Source organism: Spermophilus citellus (assembly GCF_964194105.1).
Source record: "Spermophilus citellus genome assembly, chromosome: 3".
Taxonomy (NCBI): domain Eukaryota; kingdom Metazoa; phylum Chordata; class Mammalia; order Rodentia; family Sciuridae; genus Spermophilus; species Spermophilus citellus.
In genome coordinates, this window is record NC_138184.1 from 206,221,711 (window position 1) to 206,236,762 (window position 15,052).

Genomic DNA, 15,052 nt, shown 5'->3' on the forward strand with positions numbered 1-15,052 from the left:
AGGTTCAACCTCTAGTACCACAAATAAAACAAAGAAATTGAAAATAAAATATCTTTAGAATCTAAATGTTAATTCTAACTTAAAAATAACATTGTAAACCAAATATAACATATACTATCTTAACCACTTTTAAGTGTACATACAGTTCAGTGGAATTAAACACATTCACAATGATGTGAAACCATCACTAGCAGCTATCACGTAGCTCTTTTCATCTTGTAAAACTGAAAATCTATATCAAACAGTAATTTCCCAGTCTCCCCTTGAGCCCCAGGCAACCAACCAGTATTCTATTTTTCTATGTAAATTTTACTATTCGAAGTCCTCATATAAGTGGAAACATATAGTATTTCTGTGGATGACTTATTTCACTTAGCATAAACAATGTCCTGAAACTTCACCCACATTGTAGCATATTTCCTTCCTTTTTAAGCTAAATAGTATTTCATTGTGTGTACATACCATATTTTGCTTTTCCATTCATTCAGACAAGATACCTTTTATGTCATCTGTCTTTTTAAATCTATTAAGAGTTTAATGTGGGAGAGAAGATGGTGGATTAAAGGAAGGATGCACTTCCCAGCAGTTCCTTAGCCCCAACTTACAAAGCAGGAAGACTGTTCTTCAGTGAGGTGGGTAACTAATGGTACTCACTGAAACTTAACACTGGACTGTTTAAAAAAAAAAAACCACACACACACACACACACACACACACACACACAGACAAACATAATATTTCAGAGACACACCAACTTGACTAGCACCAGTGGTAGGTGCAGTGACAAGAGGAGCATAAGCAAAGAGAGAGGACAGGGCAGCTGGTAGGAAAACAAATAGATATCTTAATAGGAACCCAGATATGTGTCTAGAAATTAACAAGGTATAACTGAACCAGACACTTATGCAATGGGAGACAAAAATACAGAGATAATAAAGGAGATGATGGATCAAGCAAATGAAAAGAAAGGGGCTGCTACTGAAGCTCTGAATGATAATGAACTACAGAAAGCCATTGACTTGTTCACAGATGCCATCAAGCTAAATCCTCACTTGGGTATTCTGTGTACCAAGAGAGTCACTGTCTTCACCAAATTACAAAAGCCAAATACTTCCATTCAAGACTGTGACGGGGCCATTGAAATAAATTCTGATTCAGCTCAGTCCTCCAAGTGGCTAGGGAAAGCACACAGACTTTTGGGACACTGGAAGGAATCCCATGATCTTGTCCTTGCCTGTAAACTGGATTATGTTGGTGATGCTAGTGCAATCCTGAAAGAAGTTCAACCAAGGGCCCAGAAAATTGCTGAGCAATGGAGAATGTATGAGCAAAAACATGAAGAGTGAGAAATCAAAGAAACAATAGAAAGAATGAATTAAGAAGGCTTGAGAATAGCATGATAGCCCAGAGGGAGGAAAAAGCCAGATAGTAAGCAGAAGCTCAGTATGGTTCTTTTCTGGGTGACTTTCCTAAGGAGAATACCTGGAAGGGGAGTGGGCATGCCTGAAGTGGCAGGAATGCCTTGGCTCAATGAAACTTCTAGTGACCTGGAAACAACCTAGATCACTTAATGGATGTCATAAAAATACATCAGAAGAGTTGGGGTTCTATGAAGATAATCCCTACTCCTCTACACCAAATAGAGTTGAAACATTTTACAGTGGTTTGCCCTTAGGGTATTTATTTAGATAACGTTTTCCTGTTAGGAATTACAAACTTGAAACACTTTTTACAACTTAAAGATATTTAAAACAAAAGAAAAGGGGGTGCAAATTCATACATTTTTCTTTGCTAATTACTTTGGATTTTTCCTTTGATATTGGGCAAGGAAGACATTACAGTATGAAAAGTTTGTTAGTCTAGTGTGAGTGAAATAATGACTTATTAGTGAGAAGCAAATAAATATCATTTACATAGGTAAAGTTGGAGTTGGATAAAGTTTGAGGCATTTTGATTTGTCTTTTGAAATACTTTTCTTAAAAAAACTACATTTGTTTTGATAAAACTATTAGAATCACCACCAGTATTTCACTGTAACCTGGGTAGGAACTGGAAGTACTTGAGGCAGCAGAAACCTTACTATGTTTAATATGACATGCACCTTGGTGTAGGTTGCATTTAAATCTTACACTGTGTTGAAGAGGTGATTTTTTTTTTTTTTTTTTGGTTATGCTGCAGTGGATTACTTAGCTCTATTTTAACATGGGGAAATAAGAGAGTACTTTTCTTTTTATATTTCTGTGTTTAAAATTTAATTTACTTTTTCTCATCAGAAAATAATCAACCCTATGCCTGCTTTCTGCTTGTTGTATTAGCTAATGATAATTTTTTTCTTACTAGCATCATCACTGCTATCTTCACTAACTCATAGCATAAATGCGCAAGCATGTTTCATGTTAATTAGATGTGTAATACATATTAATTTAATATGTAATATATATAGTAACGGTGGGATAATATTCATAGTAGTGTAGTTTCTTACAGTATTTTTTTGTTTTGTTTTGAACATTTTTTAAACTTTATTTTATTTATTTATTTACTTTTATGTGGTGCTGAAGATCGAACCCAAGGACTTGCACATGTGAGGTGAGCGCTCTACCGCTGAGGCATAACCCCAGCCCCTCTTACAATCTTAAATAAGATTGCTTATTTAAATGTTATATTCCACCCTGACAAAATCCTATGATATCAAAAACCAATGGAAGAGGTATTCCTTTTGGTGTTGGTCTTCTACTTAGGAAATACCTACTGATTTTTGTCTTTTTAAGAGTATATGGTTTGAATTAATTGATGTATATAGAGGCAACTAGCTTCTTGATCAATTTTAAAATAGACAAGAGCCTTATTAATTCATTATGGAATAGTTAGCACTATGAAGATTCATTATTTATCTCTTCCATAAATACTGCAACTATACCTCTACCTAGGCTTTCTTTCCCTCTTGCCCCTGCAGGGATAAGGAATATGATAAATTTTATGGAGTGCATTTCTACATTAGCACATTTCTGACATCATTCCTAATGCTTTGCTATGCACAGGTAGACAGAAATACAACTGTTACAAAAGTGAGAGAAAGCTGTAATCTAATGGAGCATGCTTTTAAAATCCTTTAAAAATACATTTATATTTGGATTGGGGTTTTCGAGTGTTCTTTTTGTTCATATGTATTATCAAAATCTTCAATATGTGCTGTTCTTAATTCAATAAGAACATTATCTTCCTGGACTCTATTTGATTGGCTTAATTATACATGGCTTAGCTATATTCTAATATTATGAATATAATTATAAATGGGTATGAATAACATTATTCTTCTGAAAATGTACCCTGTGCTTTTAGATTTTTGAAAGTTCCATAAATACAGTCATAATTTTCATAGATATTCAATAACATTTCTATTTTTTTTAAAGTGAGAGTGAGAGAGGAGAGAGAGAGAGAGAGAGAGAGAGAATTTTTAATATTTATTTTTTAGTTCTCGGCGGACACAACATCTTTGTTGGTATGTTCTTTTTTTTCTGTCAATGATGCTAGAAGAAGGAAAACAAATTTTTTCTTCTTAAAAATATATAGTTGGGGTTGTGGCTCAGTGATAGAGCTCTTGCCTCACATGTGTGAGGCATTGGGTTTGATCCTCAGTGCCACATATAAATAAATGAATAAAATACAGATCCATCAACAACTAAAATTTTTTTAAAAAAATATATATATAGTTATTGGATATTTCTAGGTATTTTAAAAATAAAATATAATTTCAAACTGGAAAAAATAAATAAATAAGTAAATAAATAGCTTCCCTATAATCCAACAGCAATTCTGCTGAGAAAAAAATCAGCAAAACCATCCTTTTCACAACCTAAAATAAACAAACAAACTTGGGAATTTATCTAAATAAGGAGGTAAAAAGATCTCTGCAATGAAAATTATAGAACACTAAAGAAAGAAATTAAAGAAGAGCTTATTAGTTTTAATCAACTTTTTTTTTGTCACTGTGACCAAAACACCTAGCAAGAACAATTTTAGAGGAGAAGTTTATTTGGGGCTCACAGTTTCAGAGGTCTGACTCCCCAGACAGCTGGCTCCATTGCTCTGGGCCCAAGGTGAGGAAAAAACATCATGGTGGAAAAGTGTGAAAGAGGAAAGTGGCTCAGGACATGGAACCAGGGAGCAGAGAGAGAAACTAAACTTGGCTCACAAAGTACAAAATATATACCCTAAAGGCACACCTCTGATGACTCACCTTTTCCAGCCAAAACTTACCTACCTATACTTCCCACCCTGTTAATCGTATCAGTGGATTAATGTACTTATTATTTTAGGGTTCTCATAACCCAATCATTTCACTTCTGAGTGTTCTTGCATTGTCTCATACATGAACTTTTGGGGGACACCTCATATCTAAACCATGGCACCTGAGAATATGTAAAGACCTCCTATGTTCTTATACAGGCAGAATTAATATTGTCAAAATGGCCAAACTACCAAAGGTAACATATAGATTCAATGCAATCCCCATCAAAATATCAATGACATTCTTCACAGAACTAGAAAAAGACAGTCCTTAAATTCATTTGGAAGAATAAGAAATCCAGAACAGCCAAAGCAATCCTGAGCAAGAAGAGCAATGCAGAAAGCATCACAATACCCAATCTCAAATTATACTACAGAGGTATAGTAACAAAAAAAGCACAGTGTTGGCATCAAAATAGACATGAATGGAATGGAAGACAGAGACAAACCCACATACTTAGAGCCACCTGATACTTGACTAAGGTATTAAAAATGTGTGTTGGGGAAAAGACAGACTTTTTAACAAATGGTGCTGGAAAAACTGGATATCCATATATAGAAGAATGAATTTAGATCCCTCTCACCCTGCACAAAAGTAAATCAAAATGAATCACTGGGGGGATAGTAGGGGATAGGAAAGGTAGCAGAATACAAAAATTACTATTAGGGCATTATGTAAAATTGTGGATGTGTAACTGACGTGATTCTGCAATCTGCATTTGGGGTAAAATTGGGGGTTCATAACCCACTTCAATCTAATGTATGAAATATAATATGTCAAGAGCTTTGTAATGTTGTGAACAACCAATTAAAAAAAAAAGAATCACTGTCTTAGGAATTAAAAATCTTACAACTACTAGATGAAACCACAGGGTTAACACTCCATCATACAGGTGCAGGCAGTAACTTCCACAATAAGACCTTTAAAGCACAAGAACTAAAACTAAGAATCAATATGTAGGATATCACCAAATTGAAAAGCTTCTGTACAACAAAGGAAATGATTAAGAGTGTGAAGAGAGAGAGCTTACAGAATGGGAGAAAATCTTTGCTAGCTAATTCTCCAATGGGATCAATATTCAGAATAGACTAAAAAAAAACTCAAAAAACAATGAGCATTGAAAAAACCCCAATAATCCAATCAACAAATGGGCAAAAGAACTAAACAGATGTTTCTCAAAAGAAGAAACACAAATGGCCAATAAATACGGTTTTTTTTAAGTTCAATATCTCTAGCAATCAGGGAAATGCAAATCAAAAATACACCAAGATCTCACTCCAGTCAAAATAGAAATCCTCAACAACACAAAAAATAAATGCTGTCAAGGATGTGAGGAATAAGGTGCGCTGATACTTTGTTGGTGGACTGCAAATAAGTACAATCCCTCTAAAAAGCAGTAGGGAGATTCCTCAAAAAACTAGAACTGTAATTACCATAAACCCTGTTATCTTACTCCTTGGTATTTATCGAAAAGTACTAAAATCAGCATACTATAGTGATACAGCCACTTCAATGTTTATAGCAGCAGAATTCACAATAGTCAAACACAATCAGCCCAGAACACCATCAATAGATTAATGAATCAAGAAAATGTGGCATAAACATATAATGAAGTTTTACTCAGCCATAAAGAAGAATGACATTATGGCATTTGCTGGTAAATGAATGGAAATGGAGAACTTCATGCTAAGTGAAATAAGCGAGACTCAGAAAATCAAGGGTCAAATGTTTTCTTTCATATGTGGTAACTACAGCAAAATAAGAAAAAAGAAAGCAGGAGGGGTCAGATTTCATAAAGGTATAGGGAAGATCAGTGGAATAGAAGGGGGAGATATGAGGGAGGGAAGAAGGGAAAGAAGATAAAATATAGAATGAATTCAATAAAATCACATTATATGCATATGCAAATATACTATTGGAAATTTCACCTTTAAGTATATGTAGAAAGTAATGATAAAAGTAAATAAATAAATAAGTGGGAGGAAGATCAATAGAGGAAGGAGAATTAGGGGGAGAGAGGAGGGAAAAGAAGGGGACAAACAGGGATTGAAACCAAATTCCATGCATGTATAATTTTGTCAAAAAGAACCCAAATACTATGTGTGACTATAATGCTCTTATAAAAAAAAAGAATTTAATGTGGCTTCCCATATGTCTATCCTGGGACACTTCCAGTGGGAACTTAACGCTAATGCACACACTGCTGCTGTTGGGAAGTGTTCCGAATACCTTGTTGAGGTCTCCTTGGCTAATTGTCTTTTGTCTGATTTTAGTTATTATTTCAAAGGGTACTAAAGTCTCCAACTATTATTGCAGAACTATTCTCTCTTATTTTTTGCTTCATGTATTTGGAGGGTCTGTCATTAGATGCATAACAATATCACCTATCTATTCTTGCAGTATGAACCTTTTTATTAATATAAAGTCCCTCTTTGTCTCTTATAACCTTTTTTGCTTTAAAGTTTTTTTTTTCTTAGAATAGCATACTATACTTGTTCTCTTTTGGTTTTTTATTTGCATAAAATCTTTTTCCATCAGTTTGTGACTTCTGATATAAAGTGAGCCTCTTACAGAAATCTGTCTTTTGATTGGAGAGTTTAATCCACTTACACTTAATTACTGCTAAGGACAGACTTATGTCTTTTTGATACCTGTTTTCTATATGCCTTAATAGCCTCTTTTCCTGAAGTACTGTCTTCTTTTGTGTTTGGTCAAATTTTTGGTATGTAATGTTTCAATTTCTTTCTCATTTCCTTTTATAGATATTGTATAGATATTTGTGTTTACGAAGGAGATTACATTTAATATCTTAAGGTTATAATACTTGAATTTGAGTTACATCAACTTCAATAAAAATATATAAAAACTCTGCTCAAGGAGCAGTCTGCCCTCATCCCTTTTAATTATTAATGTCTCAAAATTACATCTTTATACATTTTGTGCCTCAATATATAATCTAATAACTTTTTAAAGTGTGCTAATCTTATAAAAAACAAAATGTGTAGTTATTAGCCAAAGGTAAAATATTAGCTTTTAAACTAATTATTTTTTGAATGTACTAGTCTCTTAAATTATGTAGAAAATAAAAACTAGAGTACAAACCACTGTTAAAAATATACTGGCATATTTGCCCATGGTCCACCTTTAATGAGATCCCCCTTTCTCCATATAGCTTCAAGTTTCATTTTGCCTTGTGCAAGGCAAGTCTAGAGGAAATGAACTCCCTCTTTTTAAAAACATTATTTTATCACTATTTTTTTATTAAAATCATTAGAGTATGTTAATTGTATCATATAACAGGTTTCATTGTGACCATTTCATATATGCTTTGCTATTACCTTCTCCTACCCCCCCTACATTCCCATTTCCTTCCATAATATTTCCCCTTCCAATTTTATGTTCTTTCCCCTTCCCGCTAGACAGAAAACGATGTTTGTCTGAGTCTGGCTTATTTTGCTTAACACAATCTCTAGTTCCATCTATTTCCTGGCAAATGACATGATTTCATTTTTCTTTATGTATGGATAATACTCCATTGTGTGTGTGTGTGTGTGTGTGTGTGTGTGTGTGTGTATACACCCCATATATTCTTTACCCATTCATCTATTGGTAGGCATCTAGGCTGAGAATGTCTTAATTTCTTCCTCATGTTTGAAGGCTATTTTTGCTGGACATAGGATTTCGAGAAGATAGTTTTGTGGTTTTTTTATAAGCACTTTGAATATATTGGCCCACTGATTTCTGGCCTCCAGAACTTCTGATGAGAAATATGCTGAAAATCTTACTGAGGATCCTTGGTGTATGAGAAATTCCTTTTTTTTTTTCCCCTTGCTGTTTTCTAAATTTCCTTTGTCCTTCAAAAGTTTGCTTGTAATGTGTGTTGGTGTATATTTCTTTCTTTCTTCTTTTTACTTGTTCTTTTTAGTTTTACATGACAGTGGAACATATTTTGGCACATCATACATACATGGAGGTTAACCTCCCACTTTTGTGGTTGTACATGATGTGGAGTTACACTGAATGTGTATTCATATATGAACACAGGAAAGTTATGTCCGATTCATTCTACTGTCTTTCCCATTCCCATCCCCCCTTCCTTCCCTCAACTCCCTGTCCAATCCAGCAAACCCTCACTCCTCCCTCCTCTCAGCATCTGCATATCAGAGAAAACATTTGGCCTTTGAATTTTTGGGATTGGCTTATTTCACTTAACAAGATAGTCTCTCTCCAGGTCCATCCATTTACTGGCAAATGCCATAATTTCTTTCTTCTTTATGGTTGAGGAATATCCCATTGTGTTATATGTACCATTTTCTTTATCAATTCATCTGTTGGAGGGCACCTAGGTTGGTTCCCTAGCTTTGGTGTATATTTCTGAGTTCATCTCACCTGGAGCTCACTGAGCTTCCCAGTGTTTATATTAAAGTTTTTCATCAAACCTGTGGAGTCTTTAGCCATTGTTTCTTCAAATATCTTCTTTTCCCCTTTCTCTTCCTTTTCTTTTAATGAAATTCCCACAAAGCATCTTTTGGTCTGCTTGATGTTATTCCACAGGTGCCTTAAGGACTCTGTTGGCTTTTCTTCAACCTTTTTCTTTCTTTTCCTCAGACTTGATAAGTTACTTTGCCTGCTTTCATGTTTATTGATTCTTTCTTCTGTCTGTTCAAATCTGCTGTTGAATTCCCCCAGTGAGTTTTTCATTTCAGTTATTATACTGTTCAGCTTCATAATTCCGTTTTTTCTCTTCACTGATATTTTCCTTTGGCTTACACACTATTTTCTTGACTTTCTCCACATCTTCTTTTAATTCTATAAACATCTTTAAAACTTGTTTTGACCATCATGGAGGCACCTGCTTATAATTTCAGCAACTTGAGAAACTGGGTTTGCAGATTACAAGTTCAAGACAAGCCTCTATAACTGCTGCAAGGCTCTGTCTCAAATTGAAAAATACAAAGGACTTGGGATATAGCTCAGTGGTATAGCATGCCTCAGTGGTATAGTTCTATCCCAAGTACTAAAAATCAAACAAAATCAAACAAACACAATTATTTTAAAATCTTTATCATGTAGACAACATCAGGTCTTTATCAGGGACAATTTCTACAGATGTGTTTTTCCTTGAATGGACCACACTTTCCTGTCTATGTCCTCTAATTTTTTGATGAAAAACTATACATATGAATCTAACAATCTGGTAATTCAGAAAATCAGATGCTCTTTTCTTTCCATGATTTGTTATTCTTTTGTTATTGTTTTATTATTGTTGTTAGAGGATGTCCGTGCTGAACATCAGCCTGCTAACACAAGCTTAAAATCTTCTCTGAATCTGATCTTTTTTCTTAGTATGCATGATAACTTTTTAGTTTTTCCCATATACCTGGTTGTTTTTGAATGTCTCCATTGGATGATGGAAAGGAAAAAGAAAATAAAGGGGGTGGGGAAGAATGCCCTTTAAATCCCCTGGAAACCTCTTCAGCCAAAGGTGGAAGGTCCTGTAACAATGGAGGAGTGGTGCAAGAGCAATGGCCCCTCTACACACCACCTCTTTGTTTGCATGTCTGTGATCAGAAGCAACAATCAGTGACCCAAGCCAAGGTCCCTGGATTGGAGAAAAAGCTATTTTTTTTTTTTGACCACCTGGCATCCAGGAGCTATGGGCATACTGCTTCAGAACACCTGCATAGTCACCCACTACAGGATTGGAGGAAGGTATGGGTAGCTGCTACTGGGCTAAAAACAGAAACTGACTGAAATTAACATCTAAGCCTTCCTCTAGAAACCTTCCAGAAATTATAGAGTTCTAAAATAGTTACATTAGACAGATTCTGCCAATATAATTGTTGACTAGGTGGGCAGATTTCTGATGCTTCCTACTCCAACATATTCTCAGAATTCTCTTTTATAAAAGTTGATTAAATGATAAAGGATTAAAATAACTTCATGGAAATAATATTGTATGTTATAATAACAATGTGTATTTTTATAAATTGTAATTGAGAGAGGCTTCTTTTCTTCATGTACTCAACGTAAAACATTTGCATAACAAAGATGCCAAAAGTGAATCTTTTTTTTCTTTTATAATGAGTCACTTCTCAATGAAATGCCACATTGTGGTCCCATCTGCTGCTAGGCCCCTGACTCAAATATATGAACATCTGCTCTGTAGGAGATTCTGCAGTTTTAATGGAACACATCACAACTAAAGGCAATGAAATACCATTCTAGTAAATCAGTAACCTTTCCTAATTCAGTATCCTAATTTCCCATTAACACTCAATTAGTATGATAGAACATGGTTTTACCTATGTGGTACCTGGCTTTTTCTCTGATGACTGCATTTTCTTAATATTTTTGTCCTTATATGGCAATGAAGTATATATTCTATATTAACACTGTTGTAATTTAAAACTTTAATAACAATTGTTACCTGACAAAATATATTCCTGACTAGATGACTAGAAACTGTCATAATTTATCCATTTTTAAGAGAGCCATGATAACACCACTCCCCCATTATGTTGTCCATAAAGAAAAAGGGGATAATAAAACACCATGTTCCTAAATGCCCTTTTCTGTTCCCAAAAAACCTAGCTAAGTAAAGGGAACAGTGGAAGTAGGTCTCATCAGAATGTCTAGACACATATTATCTTGAAGGATACTGGCTGTCTCTCAGGTGTTCAGGTTTTACACATTGTTCTATGGTTGTCTATTCCTAAGGTTTGCTATGCATATTTTATAAAGAGGCCATTTGTGTAGCAGATCATCTACCTGAGGATCTAACCCTGTGTATGTTGACAAATCCTCCCTTTTACGTATGGCTACAAACTGTAATAATTTATCTATTCCTAAGTGAGCCATGATTCTTTGAATAGCAATGATGATATTAATATATCTACCTCACATGCAAGTCCTTATAAAAAGAGATCATGCCTCATTATTTGTATTCTCAGCTACTAGTGGAATCCCAAGCACAAAGTATATGTTTAAATAAATTTTTTTGTTTGTTTGTTTTAGGTACTGAGGATTGAACCAAGGATTGCTTAATCACTGAGACACATTCCCAGCCCCTTTTTTATATTTTATTTAGAGACAGGGTCTCACTGAGTTGCTAAGTGCGTCACTAAGTTACTGGCTTTGAATTCATGATCCTCTTGCCTCAGTCTCCCAAACTGCTGGGAAAATAAAAGCTTATTGAATGAAAGTAACTTCAAAAATAAAAATTTCCCACTAATCAGCATAAATAAATATATAATTAAAAGGCTACAAATGGAACACATTTCATAATCTTATGACAAACATTCTATATACTGATCTAATATATAACTTATACTTTAAGCTTGGTTATGTTTACTTTATTGAATAATTTTTAATGTGTAAAATGAAGTTAAAAGTTACTGATGCAAGATAAAATCAACTATTTAAATCTATTTAAATTTAATCTTCAAATGAAAATATCTTTAGATAAAACAAAAACTGCATAATTATTTTTAGGTTAAAAGCATTTAGATAAATTACCAGTAATACTTTACAAAAGAAAAATGAAATTATCTTCTTAATCTTTTAATTGTAATGGAATAACAGAAATCTCTATTGATTTGGTTCTTGATGTTTTTTTTCCCTGCTTACTAGAGTGAGGGGGATGAAAGATGTGGACTGCTCCTCAATGAGTGATACCCTACAAAACAAATCCTATTTATAGTATCAGAAAAAACAGAAGAGGTCAAATCAAGATATAAATTCCTAGGCAGGAACAGTGGTGCATGCCTGTAATCCCAGCGACTCACAGATTTCATCAATGAAATAAAAGTATTCCTAATCATATATGCATATTTTAAATGGTTCAATATTTTAAAATTCTACCAACTATAAACTTATTCAACTGTACCTTTGTCAATACCTTATAAAATGCTCCAAATTAGCATTTTACCAAACACAATGAGTAAAATAATTATAGTTACAAGTGACACTTGTTAAATAGTAATTAAACATGTATGTCTCCCACACACATGGTATATACAAATACATACCATGATTTTAGCCAAATGTCATTAAGAAATTACAACTCAAAATGAATTTATTGAAACTGAGGGATAATACAGTCAAGTCACTGTTTGATCTGTAGCATTCGGGCATGAAAAAGTAAACCACTTATAATTTCCTATTTATCTTTCTTCATGAATAAATAGAAAACATTTCATAATCTGTAACAAACTTTCCATGTTGATCCAAAATATAACTAATACTTTGTTTGATTATGTTTATTTTGTTGAATGAAGTTTAATTTTTTAAATAAGGATATTTTAGGTTGCTACAGACCAAAGCAGAGGAATAAATTGAATATTTTTTGAATATCTTCTATTTCACAGTTATATTCCTAGTTATACATAACACTCAATTATCTAAAAAATGAACATTATTTCTCAGAGATGAAGAAGCAGAAGCTTCAAGATATTAATTAATTTAAGGCAGAGCTCATAACTGGCAGTGTAAAGTCATTATCTAGACGGTTCTGATTTGCAAAAAAGCTTTAGGATGCTTTTGTTCTACTCCACAGTAACTTGTATTCTATCACCAAAACTACAAAATGTTCAGATTTTATGAGTACCCAAAGACATAATCAAAGAATAATGGTAATTCAAATATAGCTAATCATTAAGAAATATAAAAAAGGTGACAAAGGATTTAAATGACCAGGAAAAAATAACATAATGTAAAAGCAAATATTATATGCCTCATATTCTACCTCTTAACATTCCTTTTCTGATTTTTCCATAGATACATTTAAATTTTTAATCTTCTCGAGGCCACTTTTATCTTCTCAGGATGAACAAAGGGAATTTCAGTGCCCAGCTTTGGTTGCAGGCCTTTAGAACTCTTGTGAAAAAAAAACTGTAGCAATATTAAGGGGAAAAATTGTTCGCTCTCTCCCTAGCTACAAAAAACAATCATATTATTTCACATATTTGAAACTAATTTTGACAAACTAGTGAACTGTGACCATTCATAGATGAATTCATCTTATTCTCCTGTTCAGTAGTCTTTAAGGTAGTTTTTTATAACAAAGGAATCTTTTGGGACAATAATTTACACTACCTAGAGATTGTGGTCATATTATAGAATATAAACCTTTAACATGTGAAATCAAGAAAATAGTCTAATTCTGATTAATGCCCATAATTTGTATTAATTGCCCTATTAATATATTTAGTTAAAATCTTAAAGGTATTAAACACGACTATAAGGTTCCTTTGCAAAATGAAAAGGATCAATGACAGTTTCTACCATGGAAGTATGATAAAACTGTAACTTAAGCGGATTATTTTCTTAAAAACTAAAATGTTTTTGAGCCTTTGCTTATTTTAAATTATCAAAAGTAAAACAAATTTGATCTATTTAAATTCAATCTTCAAATAAAAATATCTTTAGATAAAACAAAAACTGCATAATTATTTTTAGATTAAAAGCATTTAGATAAATTACCAGTAATACTTTACAAAAGAAAAATGAAATTATCTTCTTAATCTTTTAATTGTAAAGGAATAACCAGAAATCTCTATTGATTTAGTTCTTGATGTTTTTTCTCCCTGCTTATTAGAGTGAGGGGGACGAAAGATGTGGACTGCTCCTCAATGAGTGATACCCTACAAGACAAATCCTCTTTATAGTATCAGAAAAAACAGAAGAGGTCAAATCAAGATATAAAATCCTAGGCAGGAACAGTGGTGCATGCCTGTAATCCCAGCGGCTCAGGAGGATGGTGAGTCAAAGCCAGCCTCAGCAATGGTGAGGTACTAAGCAACTCAGTGAGACCCTGCTTCTAAATAGAATACAAAATAGGGCTAGGGATGTGGCTTATTTGAATGCCCTTAAGTTCAATCCCTGGTACCAAAAAAAAAAAAAAAAAAAAAGATATAAATTCCTAGAAAATAGTAAAGTTTTTTTTAAAGTTAAAAACTCATCTTTTATATTTAGACTCAAAATATCTCCTTACATATTACCTGTTAATTACAAAAAACAACAGTAACAAAACAGAAGAGAAAAATACCTATCTAAATTATTAAAATTAATATAGCCAACAAAGGGCCAACATACTTCCTTAACTTCTATGTACCTGAAGAAACATACCACTGATGTTGTAGCCTAGCCAAAATGGATAAGCTCATTCTAGTCACATGGAAAAACCAAACACAAATATAAAATTATTGGCTTATCTTCTTCAAAACATTAACTTCATGTAAGACAAAGACTGGGAAATTGTTCTATGTTTAAAACGACTGAGGAAACCAATAACCAAATATAAAACATGAGCCTAAACTGGATCTGGTACCAGAAAAATCAAACTTACAAAAAGGGACATTTGAACAACTGATGAAACTAGAATATGAATTGTAGATAAGCAGTATATCAACTCAAATTTCTTAAATTTATCATTGAACTGCAGTTATATATGAGAATATCTGTGTTCTTCAGAAACGCAACACTAAAGCACTAAGGTACAAAGAATTTTGATGGATGTAATCTCTCAAGTGGTTAAAAATATGTACATGTATATAGGAAAAAGGGGAGAATTATAAGGCAAAAATGTTAAAAGAAGATAAGGAAATTCTATATACTATCCTCAAAACTTTTCTGAAAGTTCAAAATTATTTCAAAATAAAAAATCACCTCAAGATCAAAAAATGTTAATGTGTGAAGATTTTCACTATAAATAATAAAACAAACATGACAGAATGATGTAATTACTACAAATGCTTCAAATGG

At 33.2% G+C, this 15,052-nt stretch overlaps 1 protein-coding gene across 7 annotated transcripts in view; it reads right to left on the bottom strand.

Moving 5' to 3' along the window:
• The window catches only part of RUNDC3B (RUN domain containing 3B), a 149,804-nt gene that overhangs the window by 37,383 nt on the left and 97,369 nt on the right, over nt 1–15,052 (bottom strand). The window lies entirely within an intron of this gene.